Genomic DNA, 19,626 nt, shown 5'->3' on the forward strand with positions numbered 1-19,626 from the left:
GGTCGAAGGGACATTTAGTCGAATGGACATTTAGTCGAATGGAAATTTAATCAAATGGACATTTAGTTGAATGGACATTTGGTCGAATGGACATTTAATCTAAAGGACGTGAAGTCGGAAGGAAATTTAGTCCATTGGACATTTAGACGAATGTTGAAAGTGTTTAGTCGGTAATAGGTAATAAGTTAAATAGATAATTCGTCAATAGATTTTTGGTTAAATTAAGGTAAATAATCTACAAGATACATTCATAAACTGATTAGAGGAATTCAGTGGACGTGAGGAAGTTCAATCAGCAGCGGAAGAACCGAATACGGATGCCAATGAAATTGCAGAAACACCGGGGTCTCCAGCAGCTAACAGAAACTGCCGGAGACCCTGGTGGATTATAGAAAAAATAAATCCTACAGAAATAGCAAAATATTAGGTACTGATACCCTCTAATCCAGAGGTTCCCAAACTGTGGGTCGCGACCCCCAGGGGGGTCGTGGGCTGTTCAGTGATGGGTCGCGAAAGACAAATCCTTATTCATAATTTTGTTACTATTTTGTCCCACAAATCTATTCCATATTTTGAATTAGGATCTAACTAATGATTGGATTATTAAAGAACAACAAACCCGACGAGGTCAACGGCCTTTTTTTGTTATACGATATTTGGGCAAGTAGAAAGAAGTCCTATACAATCCAAATGTAAGCCCCGAACCCAATCCAAAACCAATCCTAATTCAATTCGAATCCGATCTAAATCAAAACAAATCTATTTAAAATCTAATACAAATCTAATTCAAATCCAATCAAAATCTAATTCAAATCCAACCCTAATCAAATCGAAATCCAACTCAAATCCAATAGGAATAAATTTCAAATCCAATCCAAATCCAACCCAAATTCATTTCAAATTCCATCCAAATCCAATCCACACCCAATTAAAAAAATTTACGAATTTTTGACAAATACAATGATGGGATATAAAGCAATTTATTATAATTTGTCCTAGAAATACTACAAAAAGAGATCGGCGAAGACGCCATCTTGTTTCCAATCGAACCGTCAAAAGCGGTTCCAATTCGACTTGTTTATTTTTGGCATCCATAAGAAGCAAGCAAAAAGTTCAAGTATTATTTTCACTATTTCATACATTTTCGTATGTTGCCATTTCGACAGTTTTTCACTCCGCCGGTCTCTGGCTAATTTGTCCAATCTATCGCGAACTCATTTTTATCTAATTCCACAAAATCAATGCATTTGGTAGCTGGTGGGTCGCAAGCAATATGGGATTCTGCTAGGAGGGTCGCATATCCAAAAGTTTGGGAATCTCTGATCTATACCATTTCGTCGAATGACATTTGGTCGAAAGGACATTACGTCAAATGGACGTTTGATCGAAGGGACATTTTGTCGAAAATGATTTTTAATCCACTAGAGACTTAGGACATTTGGTCGAAAGGACACTACGTCGAATGTACATTTAGTTGAAATCAGATTTTAGAATGAAGAATGTATGAAATAGTGAAAATAATACTGGCATCACTTGAGCTTTTTGCTTGCTTCTTATGGATGACAAAAATAAACAAGTCGAATTGGAACCGCTTTTGACGGTTCGATTGGAAACAAGATGGCGTCTTCGCCGATCTCGCCGACAAATTATAATAAATTGCTTTATATCCCATCATTGTATTTGTCAAAAATTCGTAATTTTTTTTAATTGGGTGTGGATTGGATTTGGATGGAATTGGAAATGAATTTGGGTTGGATTTGGATTGGATTTGAAATTTATTCCTATTGGATTTGAGTTGGATTTCGATTTGATTAGGGTTGGATTTGAATTAGATTTGGATTGGATTTGAATTAGATTTGGATTAGATTTTAAATAGATTTGGTTTGATTTAGATCGGATTCGAATTGAATTAGGATTGGTTTTGGATTGGGTTCGGGGCTTACATTTGGATTGTATAGGACTTCTTTCTACTTGCCCAAATATCGTATAACAAAAAAAGGCCGTTGACCTCGTCGGGTTTGTTGTTCTTTAATAATCCAATCATTAGTTAGATCCTAATTCAAAATATGGAATAGATTTGTGGGACAAAATAGTAACAAAATTATGAATAAGGATTTGTCTTTCGCGACCCATCACTGAACAGCCCACGACCCCCCTGGGGGTCGCGACCCACAGTTTGGGAACCTCTGGTATAGATTCCTTCCAAGGGTGGAGCGGTGAAGGTGATAATTATTAGCAGAGTATTCAGCTACACTACGACTAAGTTGGTTGACCTCTCTATGATTAAGTGCCTGAGAAACTAAAAATCGTGGGTGGATGTTCGAATAAAATATTATATTAATAGAAAATTCTCCAACAAAAAAAAATTGGCCTTGAGAAAAACTGTGATTCCATTTGAGTTATCGTGAAACATGAATTTTCATGTGGCCAATCATAGAAAAAAAAAGTTAGGCTGATAATTATAAGACTTTGGAAAAATTATTCTACAAAAGAGTATTAAACAATAGGAGTGTGAAAGACATTCCCCCATTCTAGCATCTGCTTACACCCCTGCTTTCAGAACAAACTATCCTGAGCGTGTGTGGGGCCTTAACTCGCAGAGACGAAAGATAAAAAGGGAAAACCACTTCGCGCAGATTTGATGTACGAGATAATGGATGAGATCTTGTAAAACAGGGTGGAGAAGTGAGGTCCGTGTTCATTTCCTCATCCCCTCGCGGAAGAAGCGTGGGGCTGGAAATTGGTCTTTCCTTTCTGCCACGGCTCGGCCGGGCACTTAGGGAGATCACACACATGCAGAGTGCAGAATGTTCATTATCATTAAACGTGGTTCGCCGCCGCCGCCGCTGGCTGCTCAAGGAGAGATTTGACTGTGCCAAAGACGTTTGTCATTTTTGTTTGGCTAAAACCGTTCCAAAATTGGTTCTCCACGACGCCATCCAATAATGGAGGCGCCAAGTTCGACATTATTTCACATCTGCTTCTTTCGGCGAACATTATCATTAAATAGTCAGATACCCTGTGATCGTAATGTCTGATCTTTCCAGAGTGATTTATTGTTTATAGATTTTGGCTCATTTTTTTTGCTTCGAGGTTGGATCCGTCTCCATATCAGGAATAAATAATGATGGGATCGTTGGCCATAAATTATTCGACATACCAATATCGATCATCAATTGTTTTGGGATTGAAAATATAGACGTCCGGTGCCGGTTGTAGGTTTTACTTGAGCTAAATCTATGTATCGATGGATCATTATTATACGATACCGCATCGTGTGTGGCGAAGTAAAACAGCTTAGAAAGACAAATCGATATTAAATCATCTGTGCTGGCGATAAAGCTTGCAAAAAATCGTTTGTGTTAAAAATCTGGTTGAGAAATGAATTGGTTCAGATTTTTTTCTAGAACAAAAATGTCCAGGTGATGTCTACTTTTCATACTTGCACGATGTCCCCGCTTCTCATGCGACTACGAGCTAATAATTATGGAAACAGGGACGATTCGGATACACACACCCCCCGGGGTAGAAGCGAAAATGAAATCTACAAGCCAAACTGATTGAATTGCACTAGGGCAGCGAAAAATGGAAAATTCTATTCTCTACAAAGAATCTAACGTACATCAGTGTAGATGGGATCTGTTGGGGCAAGTAAAACCAGCGAAGTTTTGTTACATCACGGAAAGTTCTTAAAATTTTGTAGTCTACTAACTTGCTCTCCAATCTCTAACAGTTGTATTTCACAAAGCGAAAGTTTTCCATTACTTCTGAAAGTGCAAATTGATCAATGATTAATATATTTTTTTGATTTTGTGACAAAAAATGTTATAAAAAAACAATTCCAGCTTTAAAGTTTCAATGGTGGATTAATGTTGCTTTCCGCAATATGAGTTCAACAGCAATAAATACCTAAAAGTAACCCCCCACCAATTCCCCTGACTGTAAGATGAATAACTATCATCATTGATTATGATTTTACCCAAAGACGTGAGCGAAGCGAACAATTCGAATGGTTCTCACTCACAGGCAACTCTCACCGATGCCCGAAAATTACTGGGAATCAAGCGATTGAAATGAGAAGGAAATTACTTTATAATAACTTTATAAACATATTTATTTTGATTGCCGACTGGTGAACGGTGACTGGTGGTAGAACATACATGTGTACAAATGTGTTTATTTTGATGGTTTTGTGCGCGCCCGAAACAGTGGGAAACATCCTCTCCAGGGGCGGAGGGTTCCACCATAACAGTAATGCGCCACATCATTTCACCTCCGTATGCGATAGCGCGGCTTTCTATTCGGATCGAGATCTGCGCTTTAATGCCTGTCGTAAAAATTATCCGGCGATACTCGGAAAACACTTCTCCTGGAAGGTGTTTGTTTACGAGGCGGTTTTACGAGCTCACATTATTTTGACAGATGCCATTTGTGCTCGGTAAACAGAATCTGCTTTTACGCCGAACGAACGGCTACAAAGTGGATATTACAACCCCATTCCGGGGCAGTAGGTACTGGTGAGCATACTACTTGCCTGGCTTTGAGGTAATTAAACCAACACGAATGATCTGAACCGGACGAGCAATTATATTCATATTAATTTTTATTCAACTTAGGACGTTTAACTTTGGCATAAAATCGGCCTCCATCACCGACGCGGCCATTTTGACAGCTGTCAATTTGTATTATCGAATAAATGCATCAGTGATTCGCGGCTTTGTGACGCTTTGTTCACTTTGTGCTACATTACAGTGAATAGTAGCGTACGTTCGTATTAACGTGATGGGTTGGTATACTGCCGTTATACGCATAACTGTCCCATGTATATAGGGAATTCCAGCAAACATGGGACAAGTATGCATATAACGGCAGTATACGTCAAGATCAAAATTATCGATAAAGTCACGCGCACCCATGTACGAGTTAATATTTGATGATGGTAGCGAACAAATTGTCTCTAAATTAATTCATATTTCCGACCGGTTGAAACATCATCGTAGTAACAAAAGCACTTTGTAATATTAAAACTATCCCTTGATAGATAAAAATAAATGGAGGAAATTAATAACATGGGTTTCAAGACTGTTGACTACAGCATGTTCCATTAATCCATGCCTGTGAAATATTCAATGGCGTTGTGTACGCAATATCTATGCGAGAATTTGATTTCAGAGCTCGATAAGGGTAATGTTGTGTAACTGCAGAAAAGTCATGGATAAATGTAGATGACATGGGGTTTGAAACGGTAACGTTATTTCAAGGATATTTTATATGATTTGATTTTCCTTGTATGGTTCAACCAAACACTACAAATATATTTTTTAAATTTTACCGTATGAAACCTATTTCATTGACATATTCATAAATGATGAGTTCGTATTCAAAATTTATACAAACTTCAAAATCTTCTCGTTATGAAAAGGTAATGTTGAAAGTTAATGTAATAACAAAACTAATATTTTTATCTTCCGCTGTACAGTATTGTACAAAACATTTGCAGAAAATTATTTTGAGCTTTTTATGTCTTCACTTGCAAAAGACGAGTTTGTACAATCCCATTTAATTCCACCACTTGATTGTACCTTGACAGATACGTATTTCGACCTCAACAGTAAGGTCGTCTTCAGTGTCTAATACTTGAGTAAACTTAGTCGAGTCGAGTACGAGACACTGAAGACGACCTTACTGTTGAGGTCGAAATACGTATCTGTCAAGGTACAATTAAGTGGTGGAATTAAATTGGATTGTACAAACTCGTCTTATGGCAAGTGATTTGCAGCTTAACGAACTGATCTAGGAAAATAAATGCGTCAAGGAACCTTCAGTGAAATTACATGGCAATGAATTACCCAACTTTCTGAAATTACGACATTTGCCTTGGAAAAATAATCGCAATATAAATTTCTTATTATTATTGTCTTTATTAGGGAGATTTTCAGCCCGAGGCTGGCTCGTCTCCAGGATAAATTTCTTAGTATGATGACTCCCAACGTCTATTCCAACTTTTTAGGGAAACTGCTCACTGCTGCTCACTGCTGCTCACTGCTGGAAAAAATACAAAATAAGAAACAAATCAATTTTTTTTCTTATTGCTTTGCTTTTAAAGGTATGAGCTTATGAGCTATAAAATTAAGTCCAGAGGCGATAACCCTATATCTTTTGCTTATGATGATAAACTATATTCCCCACCAACCATCCAACTTATTGACTCCTATGTAGAGTCGGTGAGTCGTTGGACTCTCGTTTAGTAGCATGTCATATCATCACTGGCGGACTCAGCTATTGCTATTTGGTGGGGCACCACCGGGCACAATAAAATAGTCTTCCAGGTGCTTCAAGAACAATGGTGTGGAGCCCCACTACTGTCTCCCCCAGTGATTATCATTTCCTACCCTTTTCTGGAAACTGAGAAGATACACGTGACCGGCAATGAAAGCTTTCATGTTTAAACATTCTGGACCTCCAGTTACGTATAGCTATTAACTTCTTCTGATTGGCATTACATCCCCACACTGGGACAAAGCCGCCTCGCAGCTTAGTGTTCATTAAGCACTTCCACAGTTATTAACTGCAAGGTTTCTAAGCAAAGTTACCATTTTTGCATTCGTATATCATGAGGCTAACACGATGATACTTTTATGCCCAGGGAAGTCGAGACAATTTCCAATCCGAAAACTGTCTAGACCGGCACCGGGAATCGAACCCAGCCACCCTCAGCATGGTCTTGCTTTGTAGCCGCGCGTCTTACCGCACTGCTAAGGAGGGCCCTCTATAGCTATTAACGCGTGAGGACAAGCCTTTCGAAATCCTAATTTAAATCTACTTGCGTTTTCAAGGGCATACTGCTCAATACGGAAGAAATGCATAAATATCATTTTCACTATTTCAGCTTATAAATAACAAAATTGACAATTGTAAGTTGCTTCCGCATTGATTGGTGTAAATGCGAGTGAATTTGGTTTGGGATTCCGGGAGGCTTGTTTTTGAACTCAACTTGAACAACTTGAAATGGATCGTTGTCCGTCAATTTCCAACTAAAATGCAAGCGAGGGGCAGCAGGGACTATGTCCAAGGGCTTGACGACCCCTCCCCATGGCCACTGTAAGTTAGGGGGCTTGCCTAGGATGTAGTGAGGTTTGACAGTGGGCTCTGTTAATCCTCCATAAAAAGTTGCATGTGTCTATAAGCAGGCCCTATCAAACCCAGTCAACACATGACCGTATATGGTGTCGTGTAAAATGCTGAAGTGGAGGCGATAGAGGTACTTCTTTATCTTTATCAATGATGTAGAGTATTTGAAAAAAAAATGAACATTAAAAGATGGTGTCAAGGGATAATACAAAATAGATAAGAAAATTATTTTGAGCTTTTTAGTGGAATGTCTTCACTTGTCATTTGAAACCTCTAAGTGAGCGATTGTTCTTTTGAATTTCGGATTAGACGCCCGCGTCATCATTTCTTTAAAGTTTAAGGAAATTAAAAAAGAAACGAGATTAAAATTGAAAATAAGAAAATAAAGTTATATTCACAGCACATTGATAGTAATCGAAAAGGAAATTTTATCTCTATTTGAGGTTAATAAGAATGTTCAGCAAGACATATTTTGTTAATTTACGTTTATTTTACATGTCGTTTATTTTGCATTACTTTCGCGCTCGCGTGTGTTTATTATTTTGCTTGCCGTGACCAGTTCACAGTAATCAGAATCTCACTGGTATCAATCCTGATGTGCCGGTTGGCAATCGTATTGGGATTGTGCGCTTTGAGCGGCACACGGTCGCTTCTCAGTCAACATAAAATCTTACATGGTGCAATACAAGATGCTAAATTGGAGACGATATACATATATGTTGTATGAACAACAGGTGTTCGGATCTGATTATGAGGTTTTCCGTTGCGATAGAAATCAGTTAAACAGCCGGAAGTCTACCGGGGGTGGAGTTATGGTAGCAGTTCACTCCGGTCTGAAAGCGATGACTATTGAAAACGCTTCTTGGGCCTGTCTAGAACAAATCTGGATATCCTTAAAATTGGACGACCGTAAATTGTTTTTGTGTGTGCTGTACATCGCCCCGGATCTAGTTGGAGATAATCACCTTATTGACGCTCACTGTCAGTCCGTCTTCACTACATTTATTAGAAACTGCATCTCCAATTGACGAGATTTGCATCTTGGGTGACTTCAACATGCCTGGCATTCGGTGGATACCTTCGCATAGTGGCTTTCTGTATCCAGACCCTGAACGCTCGCAATATTATACTGATGTCGCTGGACTCCTTGATAGCTACAGCGTAACAAGGCTAACCCAGATTAATAACGTAGCGAACGAGAACCTTCGCACGTTGGACCTGTGCTTTGTTTCCATCCAAGATAAAGCACCCTTCATTTCGGTGGCACCTTGTCCTCTTGTAAAACATGTTCCTCATCACCCCCCGCTGATAGCCACTTTCGAAAACCTTCAAATACCTGTTAGCAATGCTCATCCCTCTTCTGTTTCCTATAACTTTTCGAAAGCCGACCACTGCAGTATCGCGAACGTACTTACCAGCATTGACTGGTTAACCGTTCTGGACTCCAACAACATTGAAATCTCCGCTCTAACTTTCTCGCACATCTTGTCGTATGTAATTGACCGACACGTACCAAAGAGATCGCAGAAAGGATCGCACCCTCCATGGTTCTCAACTGAACTACGAAAAATAAAGCCCACTAAGAGAGCAAGAGAGCACTAATGTTCCCAGTCCACAAAAAGGGAGACAAACGCGATGTGAACAACTATCGAGGGATTACGTCATTGTGTGCCGTCTCGAAGCTGTTCGAACTCGTCATTATGGAACCACTGCTTTCACACTGTAAGCCACTTCTTAGTGATGATCAGCACGGATTTACCGTCGGTCGCTCAACTTCCACCAATTTACTGTGCCTCACGTCCTACGTCACCAGTCTAACAGAACTGGCTCAAACGAATGTTATTTATACTGACCTCTCTGCAGCTTTCGATAAGATTAATCACTCATTAGCCATTGCAAAACTGGACCGATTCGGAGTCAGCTGAACTGGTTTCATTCATATCTTTCTGACCGCTATCTGACCGTAGCTATTGGGGAATGCACCTCTAAAAGTTTTCATGCACCATCCGGTATACCACAAGGGAGTCATCTAGGACCACTGATCTTCCTGATCTTTTTCAAAGATGTACACCTCGTTATCAAATGTCCTCGGTTGTCTCACGCAGATGACATTAAATTTTTTTTTTGGAAGTACATAGTATCGCCGATTGTCAGCTCTTACAACGTCAACTAGATCGCTTCGTGGATTGGTGCTCTCTAAACCGAACGGTGGTAAACCCGGCCAAGTGTTCTGTCATAACGTTTTCACGAAAAACCCAGCCCATCGTTTGCAACTACAGCCTTATTTGTACATAAATAGAGCGAGTGAGCCATATGAAGGACCTCGGCGTGATCCTAGACTCGCAACTAGTATTCAAGCAACACATCTCATTCATCGTTTACAAAACATCCAGAACTATGGGATTCAACTTCAGAGTTGCGAAGAATTTCACCGACATATACTGTTTAAAAGCTCTCTATTGGCCCCTGGTGCGCTCGACTCTAGAGTACTGTTCTGTTGTCTGGAGTCCGTCTTACAACAACGGTGCGGAGAGAATCGAATCTATTCGAAAGCCGATGTCAGTTGATCAACTTGGAGAGGAGAGATGTCGACAAAGCCATTATGATCGCCGATACCCTGCAGGGACGAATCGACTGTGGAGCTATGTTGAAACAAATAGACCTGAACGTCCAGCCACGCATTCTCCGTAACAGCCATATGTTGAGACTGCCCTTTCGTCGTACAAATTATGGCATGCATGGAGCTATATGTGGCCTACAGCGTGTCTTCAACAGAGTCGCATCACTCGATTTCCACGCCACACGGAGCATGTTACGCCGACAATTTTCATCGTTCTTCGCAGACATAAACAGACGAAGGCAATGACTATGCTTGTTCAAATGTTTTAACCTATTTTGTATTACCCTTGTCATAAGACGAGTTAATACAATCCCATTGAATTCCACCACTTAATTGTATCTTGACAGATACGTATTTCGACCTCAACAGTAAGGCCGTCTTCAGTGTCTCGTACTTGACTCGACTCGAGAGGCGGGTTTGCTTCTGCTACGACAATAGAGGCTTGTTTGCAGCCGTTTGATCATTTATTCATCCACTTAGAATTCATTTGTTGATCATTATCATATCAGGGGGGAAGGGGAATTTAATTTCTTTTTGCTCTTTTTTCGTTTCAGAGAGCGAGCAAAGGCGCTTAAACCTAGGCTATTAGCCAGGGCAAGGCTAATACCTTCGCCCCATCCGAGGAAAATCATCGGCAAGGATAATGGAGTGACATAAATTTCTTAGCAAAGTCACTCCCAACGTATTTCCACAAATTTTCTATCATTTGCTTATAATGATACTCCTAAACCACATACCCTACCCACCATCCAATTCCTTGACATCTATGAGGGCGTCGGTGAGTCGCTGGCCTCTCGTTAAGTAGATGTCATATCATCATTTCCTTCCCTTTCCTAGTAACGGAGAAGATGGGCGTGGCCGGCAATGATAGCTTTCATGTTTTATCATTTTGGACCCCCAATTGGATTTCCATTGAATCCCAAATGGAAATCCATAAGCAATTGGGGTAAGAAAGGTAAAGGATATACATGACAACTATCAGTATGCAATCTACGAAATACTCCGTTACAACGCAACGCAACGCAACGCAACGCAACCTTATTTTACAAACATAAGAGGTGAAATTCACAGTAAAAGTTTATTCAAGCATTTTTGAAATAAAAATCTAGGTCGGCAACCCTTGAGAGTTCTGCAAGGCATGTAAACAGTTTGGAATACGGGCAAGGATAATTTAGACGTTGTTCGAAATAAACCTATATCAAACTATAGGAATTCGCGTTGGTTTTTTAAATATAATTAAATGTTTAGTGAAATTGTGATGTGCTTTATGTGTTGTGAAGTGAATTTCGAAAAAATACACTTGTATTAGCTTGAAATTGAGTGGAAAACAACGGCGTGAAAACGGATGAGTCTGCTAGTAGCAATCGAGCAGTGCATCAAACCAACAGTTCAGAGGTAGGAAAATGAAAATAAAAGGGCATAATAATTTTATCTTTTAATAATTTGATGCTTGTGCATTGAAACATTACTTTAAGAAAATCTTGAATAATATTCGAAACATTCAAGAATGTGTTCCATCCATTATTGTGTACATACGATGTGAGAAATTGTAATTAAATTGATTTTTTATTTGGTTTATCGATGGTTGGGATTAATATACGGGCTGTTATTAATATGGGAACAGATACCCTATTAGGTTTTGTTCAATCCATCGTGAACGAATTTTTCATCTATTTTCTCCAAAATATATGAACTTTGGTGGGTCGCAAGCAACATGGAAATCTTCGGCTGTATGGATTTGCGTCATCCCTTCAGCAGATATGTTCGTTATTGTTTCCGACGGGTTTATATGATATTTCTTTATGAGAAAATCATGAGCAATGTTGAGTAAATCGTGAAAAAACTATGATTAAGATTTGTATGGAGATTTCGCTTGGGCAGTTCACAACGCGCATTTTCGCCTACTATGCAGGACAACGTCTACCGGGTCGACTAGTATCATCCGGAAACGCTTCCGAAGCGTTTCAGGACTGGAACGACATCACCAGTGGACATAATTTGCTGAAAGACAACATTTTGAATTACTATGTCTGAAACTCGATTATGCATAAGTACAACATGTGATAGATTTAGTTCGGAAAGGGTATTGGAGGGTAATCGCCCCTTCGGTGGGCTTTGATCCCACCACCCCAGTACGCTAGACAGGTGCTTTCCCTACTAAGCTACGAAAGACCTCCGTCGTGAAAATAAATGTTTACCACTCAAAAACCCAAAAGACCCATAGTGTTATATACCAATCGACTCAGCTCGACGAATCGATGTGATGTCTGTATGTATCTGTAAAAATTTTGTATACACGTGTTTTTGGAATTTAGCATTACCCGATTCGCAACAAGTTGCATTCGAAGGGAATGCGGTCCCATTGTATGCTATTGAAAATTGGCCCTATCGGACATTGCATTTCGGAATTATTGAAAAATCATTACATTCAAAGTTAATTGCCTATATGCCGGGTATTAAGCCACCCGGAGTGGAAATCATTGTTTTTTCCCTTGAAAAAAATAATTTCAAAATCGAAAAACAAAATTTGTTTTTCAAGATTGGTGGCAATGTGTATTAAATAATGCAAAAGCATGCAAAAATATAGAAAACATGTGATCTATTTCCCTAAAGTGCTTTTTTGACATTTCTAATGTTATTATTTAAATAAATTTTATTATGCACGAGAAAGGCAACATCGCCGCTAAGTGGGTTAATCTGGATTTTTTTAAAATAAATGTAGAGATTTGCATTTTAATTTGATATCAGTTACAAACGATCAATAATGCATGTTAGTGATGATGATGATGATGGTCCCGCCACAGTCTTGTTGACAAACACCCTATTCCTACATCAAAAATTGTCAAAAAAAACAGCGACTGTATATGATTCCTACGAGAAATGTTTCCTTTATCTTTTGATGTAACTGTTCTATTTCACCGTAAAAACTTCTTTTCATTCTCAAAGCAAAGATTGTCATCAGTTGGTCATCATGACATCAAAGCATTAACACTAGGATTCATTCGTTCAGAAAATCGTTGTAACTAAATTTTCAAATGGCTATATCTCAGTGGTTTTTCAACCGATTTTCTCAGTTTTTTCACCAACCTCTTAGCCATCTCTTCTAGTTTCTGGACATTGCAAAATATCGTATCTAGGGGTGTTCAATTTTTCACTAGAGCTGTGGGAGTAAAGCAACGGATTTAGAAAAATGCGATTTTGGAGATATACTTATATTTCATTACCAAAAATGATATCTATTCATATAGTGATGATGGAAATGATATAATAACAAATAAGGGACATCACCTGGAACATAAGAACACATTTTGAGCATCCCTACTATGCATACGATGATAATTCGGTACCTTTAGGAACCACTTTATACTACACGATGTATAAAGCTTCAGAAAATGTTTTCAAGCATGTTGTCTACTGTGAACTTGTTAAAATAAATGTAAACTATATACGAAACATGTGTGATAATAAATTATGATGTTCTAGGATCTCCGAACTGTACTGGAATTTGAATCAAATGGTCTACCGAATCAACCAAGGCTTCCATGATGCCCCCAGCCGCAGTATCAACCCAATTATGTCCTCCGAGTATTTGTCTTTCACTTGCGTCTCAAATCCAAACATATGAGATGTTGTAAGATCTCCAAATTGTCCTGGAGTTTGAGTAAAATGGTCTATCGAATCAACCACGGCTTCCATGATGTCCTCTGCCGTAGTATGAACCCTATTATGTCTTCCGAGTATTTTCTTTCACTTCCATCTCAAATTCAGGCATTTGAGATGTTGTAAGATCTCCAAATTGCCCTGGAGTTTGAATAAAATGGTCTTTCGAAATCAACCAAAGGCATCCACGATGTCCCCAGCCGCAGTATCAACCCAATTATATCCTCCAGTATTTATCTTCCACTTGCGTCTCAAATCCAGGCATTTGAGTCGTTGTAAGATCTCCAAACTGTCCTGGAGTTTGAGTAAAATGGTCTTTCGAAATCAACCAAGGCATCCATGATGTCCCCAGCCGCGGTATCAACCCAATTATGTCCTCCGAGTATTTATCTTTCACTTGCGTCTCAAATCCAGGCATTTGAGTCGTTGTAAGATCTCCAAATTGTCCTGGAGTTTGAGTAAAATGGTCTTTCGAAATCAACCAAGGCATCCATGATGTCCCCAGCCACGGTATCATCCCAATTATGTCATCCGAGTATTTATCTTTCACTTGCGTCTCAAATCCAGGCATTTGAGATATTGTAAGATCTCCAAATTGCCTTGGAGTTTGAGAGAAATGATCTATCGAATCAACCAAGGCTTCCATGATGTCCTCTGCCACGGTATCACCCCAATTATGTACTCCGGGTATTTGTCTGTTACTTGCGTCTTAAATCTAGGCATATGAGATGTTGTAAAATCTCCAAATTGTCTTGAAGTTTGAATCAAATGGTCAAAAGGATCAACCAAGGCTTCCATGAAGTCCCCAGCCGCGGCATCAACCCAATTATGTCCTCTGAATATTTGTCTTTCACTTGCGTTGCAGTTTAAGGCAATTGAAATGTTGTGGAATCTCCAAATTGTCCTTGAGTATGAATCAAATGGTCTACCGAATCAACCAAAGCTTCCATGAAGTCCTCAGCCGCGGTATCAACTCAATAATGTCCTCTGAATATTTGTCTTTCACTTGCGTCGCAGTTTTAGGCAATTGAGATGTTGTAAGATCTTCAAATTGTCCATGAGTTTGAATCAAATGGTCTATCGAATCGACCAAAGCTTTCATGATGTCCCCAGCCGCGCTACCAACCCAATTATGACCTCCGAGTATTTGTCTTTTACTTACATTACAAATTCAGGCTATATGAGTTGATTACTTTACTTATGATGTTTATTGTTTATTATTATTATAATAATCATCCGACAGTGTATGTTTGTCTTAATGAAACTTTACTCTAAAAACCTCAATTTTAAGAACATCACTTTGTCAGTCGAAGTCTAATTTCGGACACGTCGCGTTAAGTCCGATCATCATTGATCAAATTGGTACAATCTGGTCCTAGTAATGGTGTCCTCGAGGTAAACGGAAGAAGACACTAGAATGGAACGTATAGGCAAGCATATTGATGTCCATTATCGCCAAAAAATAGGGGGAGGGGGTGGTTATCCGAAACACCAACAAGAACTTTGGTAAGTCTGCAAGTTGTACTCCCGGAATTCATCAATGATCATCCGCAGGCTGAACATCTGATCCGTCGTTGATCGACCCTCACGAAAACCTGACTGGTATTCGCTGACGAAGGACTCTTCTAGCGGTGTCAGTCTGTTAAACAGAATACGCGAAAGAATTGTGTACGCCGAGCTCAGAAGGGCGATCCTTCTGTAATTGGCACACTCTAGTCGACGGTCATTGCTTTCAAAAGTTATGAAGAGAATGGGAAACAATCCAAAAAGGATGGTGTTTTGGTTAAACGGAAGAAAGGAGAGATCACTTACTACCTGGTTTATTTCGGTTTTTCTCTTTGAATCGAGAAAATGAGGGAATTAAAAAAAATTTCAGAAAGGCATCGTAAAGCGTGTTGTTTTGGGAGGAGTACGTTAAGTACTACGTAGGACCAGTCACGGCAGCAGAAATCTCACGCTCCGGCACACTGTCATCCCTAGCTGCATGATTTGGGTAATCATTTGTCATAAGACAATTTTTAATTGTAACTTACCAGATACGTGAGGCCTTCTTTAGTGTCTCGTACTTGACTCGACTAAATGTGTGCATGAGCTCGGAAGACATGATTAGATACATACCTTCGCTGGAGACATAGTTCCAGGCGAGGTTGATTTGGTTGACAGACTACTTGATCCACAACCAGGGCGATTTGAGGGACTAATAACATCGCATTTTTATATACCAAACATGTGCATGGGCTCGGAAGATTGGATAAAAACATAAGCTGGAGACATATTTCAAGGTAGGGTTGATTTGCAAGTCGTGGTTCATTTGGAAAGTAATTTAAAAACAATTATGTCCACTAAATTGTGTTGAGGGGCCCTCCTTAGCCGTGCGGTAAGACGCGCGGCTACAAAGCAAGACCATGCTGAGGGTGGCTGGGTTCGATTCCCGGTGCCGGTCTAGGCAATTTTCGGATTGGAAATTGTCTCAACTTCCCTGGGCATAAAAGTATCCATCGTGTTAGCCTCATGATATACGAATGCAAAAATGGTAACCTGGCTTAGAAACCTCGCAGTTAATAACTGTGGAAGTGCTTAATGAACACTAAGCTGCGAGGCGGCTCTGTCCCAGTATGGGGATGTAATGCCAATAAGAAGAAGAAGAAGAAATTGCGTTGATATCGTGGCTGAAGACATCATGGCAGCCTTGGTTGATTCGGTAGGCCATTTGATTCAAACTCCAGGACAATTTGGGAATTTTACAACATCTCATATGCCTGGATTTGTGACGCACGAGAAAGTCAAATCCTCGGGGGACGTAATTGAGATGATACCGTGGCTAGGGACTTCATGGAAGCCTTGGTTGATTCGGTAGACCATTTGATTTAAACTCCAGAATAATTTGGAGATCTTCCAACATATGATATGTCTGGATTTGTGACGCAAGACAAATACTCGGAGGAAATAATTGTGTTGAAAATGCGGCTGGGGATATTATGGAAGTATTCGTTGAATCGGTATGCCATTTGTTTCAAACTCCAGGACAATTTGGATATCTTTCAACATCTCATATGCCTGGATTTGTGACGTAAGTGAAACTTGAAGACTCGGAGAACATTATTCGGTTAATACCGCTGCTAAAAACAGCATGGAAGCCTTGGTTGATTTGCTAGACTATTTGATACAAACTCCAGGACATTTAGGAGACATTACAAAATCTAATTTGCCTGGATTTAAGACGCAAGTGAAAGACAAGCTAGAGACTTCATGGAAGCCTTGGTTGATTCGATAGACCATTGCACTCAAACTCCAGGATAATTTGGAGATCTTACAACATCTCATATGCCTTGATTTGAGGCGCAAATGAAATGCAATTACTCGGAGGACATAAAAGAGTTGATATCGCGGCTGAGGACATCATGAAAGCTTTGGTTGATTCAATAGACCATTTTGCTCATACTCTAGAACCATTTGAATATCTTACAACATCCCCTATGCCTGGATTTGAGACACAGGTGGAAGACAATTATTCGGAGGACATGATAGAGTTTATACTGCGGCTGAGAACATCATGGAGGCCTTGGTTGATTCGATAGACCATTTTACCCAAAATCCAGGACAATTCGGAGATCTTAGAACATCTCAAATGCCTGGATTTGAGACGCAAGTGAAAAATAAATAAGGATGGGACATAATTGGGTTAATACCGTGGCATGAGACATCATTGGAGCCTCGGTTGATTCGATAGACCATTTTACAACATCCGCAAGTCAAGCTCTTACAGGCGCAAGTCAAATACAAATACTCGAAGGACATAAAAGAGTTGATATCGCGGCTGGGGACATCACGGAAGCCTTGGTTGATTTGGTAGACCATTTTACTCAAACTCCAGGAAAACTTGGAGATCTTACAACATCTCAATTGCCTGGATTTAAGACGCAAGTAAAATATAAATACTCGGAGGACATTACTGGGTTGAAACCGCGTCTGGGGACATCATGTAAGCCATGGTTGATTCGATAGACCATTTTACTCATACAGGGACAATTTGGAGATCTTACAACAACTCAATTGCCTGAAACTGCAACGCAAGTGAAAGACAAATATTCGAAGGACATAATTGGGTTTATGTCGTGGCTGGGGACTTCGTGGAAGCCTTGGTTGATTCGATAGACCACTTGATTCAAACTGCAGGACAATTTGGAGATCTTACAACATCTCATATGCCTGGATTTGAGGCGCCAGTGAAAGATAAATAGTCGGAGGACATAATTGGGGTGATTCCACGGCAGAGGACATCATGGAAGCCTTGGTTGATTCAATAGACCATTTTACTCAAACTCCAGGACAATTTGGAGATCTTACAACGACTCAAATGCCTGGATTTGAGACGCAAGTGAAAGATAAATACTCGGAGGACATAATTGGGTTGACACCGCGGCTGAGGACATCATGGATGCCTTGGTTGATTCGATGGACCATTTTACTCAAACTCCAGGGCAATTTGGAGATCTTACAACATCTCAAAAGCCTGAATTTGAGATGCAAGTGGAAGACAAATACTCGGAGGACATAATAGGGTTTATACTACGGCAGAGGACATCATGGAAGCCTTGGTTGATTCGGTAGACCAGTTTGCTCAAACTCCAGGACAATTTGGAGATATTACAACGACTCAAATGCCTGGATTTGAGACGCAAGTGAAAGATAAATACTCGGAGGACATAATTGGTTTGACACCGCGTCTGAGGACATCATGGATGCATTGGTTGATTCGGTAGACCATTTTACTCAAACTTCAGGACAATTTGGAGATCTTACAACATCTCAAATGCCTGGATTTGAGGCGCAAGTAAAAGATAAATACTCGGAGGACATAATTGGATTGATACCGCGGCTGGGGACATCATGGAAGCCTTGGTTGATTCGATAGACCATTTTACTCAAACTCCAGGGCAATTTGGAGATCTTACAACATCTCAAATGCCTGGATTTGAGATGCAAGTGAAAGACAAATACTCGGAGGACATAATTGGGTTCATACTACGGCAGAGGACATCATGGAAGCCGTGGTTGATTCGATAGACCATTTTACTCAAACTCCAGGACAATTTGGAGATCTTACAGCGACTCAAATGCCTGGATTTGAGACGCAAGTGAAAGATAAATACTCGGAGGACATAATTGGGTTGATACCGCGACTGGGGACATCATTGATGCCTTCGTTGATTCGATAGACCATTTTACTCAAACTCCAGGACAATTTGGAGATCTTACAACATCTCAAATGCCTGGATTTGAGTCGCAAGTGAAAGATAAATACTCGGAGGACTTAATTGGGTTGATACCGCGGTATAGGACATCATGGAAGCCTTGGTTGATTCGGTAGACCATTTGATTCAAATTCCAGTACAGTTCGGAGATCCTAGAACATCATAATTTATTATCACACATGTTTGCAGTATAAAGTGGTTCCTAAAGGTACCGAATTATCATCGTATGCATAGTAGGGATGCTCAAAATGTGTTCTTATGTTCCAGGTGATGTCTTTTATTTGTGATTTTATCATTTCCATCATCACTATATGAATAGATATCATTTTTGGTAATGAAATATAAGTATATCTCCAAAATCGCATTTTTCTAAATCCGTTGCTTTACTCCCACAGCTCTAGTGAAAAATTGAACACCCCTAGATACGATAATTTGCAATGTCCAGAAACTAGAAGAGATGGCTAAGAGGTTGGTGAAAAAACTGATAAAATCGGTTGAAAAACCACTGAGATATAGCCATTTGAAAATTTAGTTACAACGATTTTTTGCACGAATGTATCCGCGTAAGTTTTTTTAGCGAATCAATCCTAGTGTTTGTCATCAGTTGGTTGAAATTCAACTGACTATTAAAAAATAAAAATTACCATAATAAGTAACATTTTTTAAATCTGTATGTCACAGAATCCGATATGGACCGAAGTTTCACTGGCAAACCGTTAAAAACCAGTAGACATCATTTCTCATTCGCTGCGCAGCACATTATTTAGTCATTGCAGAACATGATTGGTAGGGAAAATATGAACCATTTCAAACTTAATACTTGAAGCGAATAATTGAAATCTCAAACATTTCACCAATGCCCGATCGTGAGAATCCATCGATATCCGATCAGGTGGTCTCGGTTTTGGTGCCCGGATTTCCTCGCTCGATGGCAATTCTTTTAAAACCCGCCGACACCGA

Source organism: Armigeres subalbatus, chromosome 1, assembly GCF_024139115.2.
Source record: "Armigeres subalbatus isolate Guangzhou_Male chromosome 1, GZ_Asu_2, whole genome shotgun sequence".
NCBI classification, from domain to species: domain Eukaryota; kingdom Metazoa; phylum Arthropoda; class Insecta; order Diptera; family Culicidae; genus Armigeres; species Armigeres subalbatus.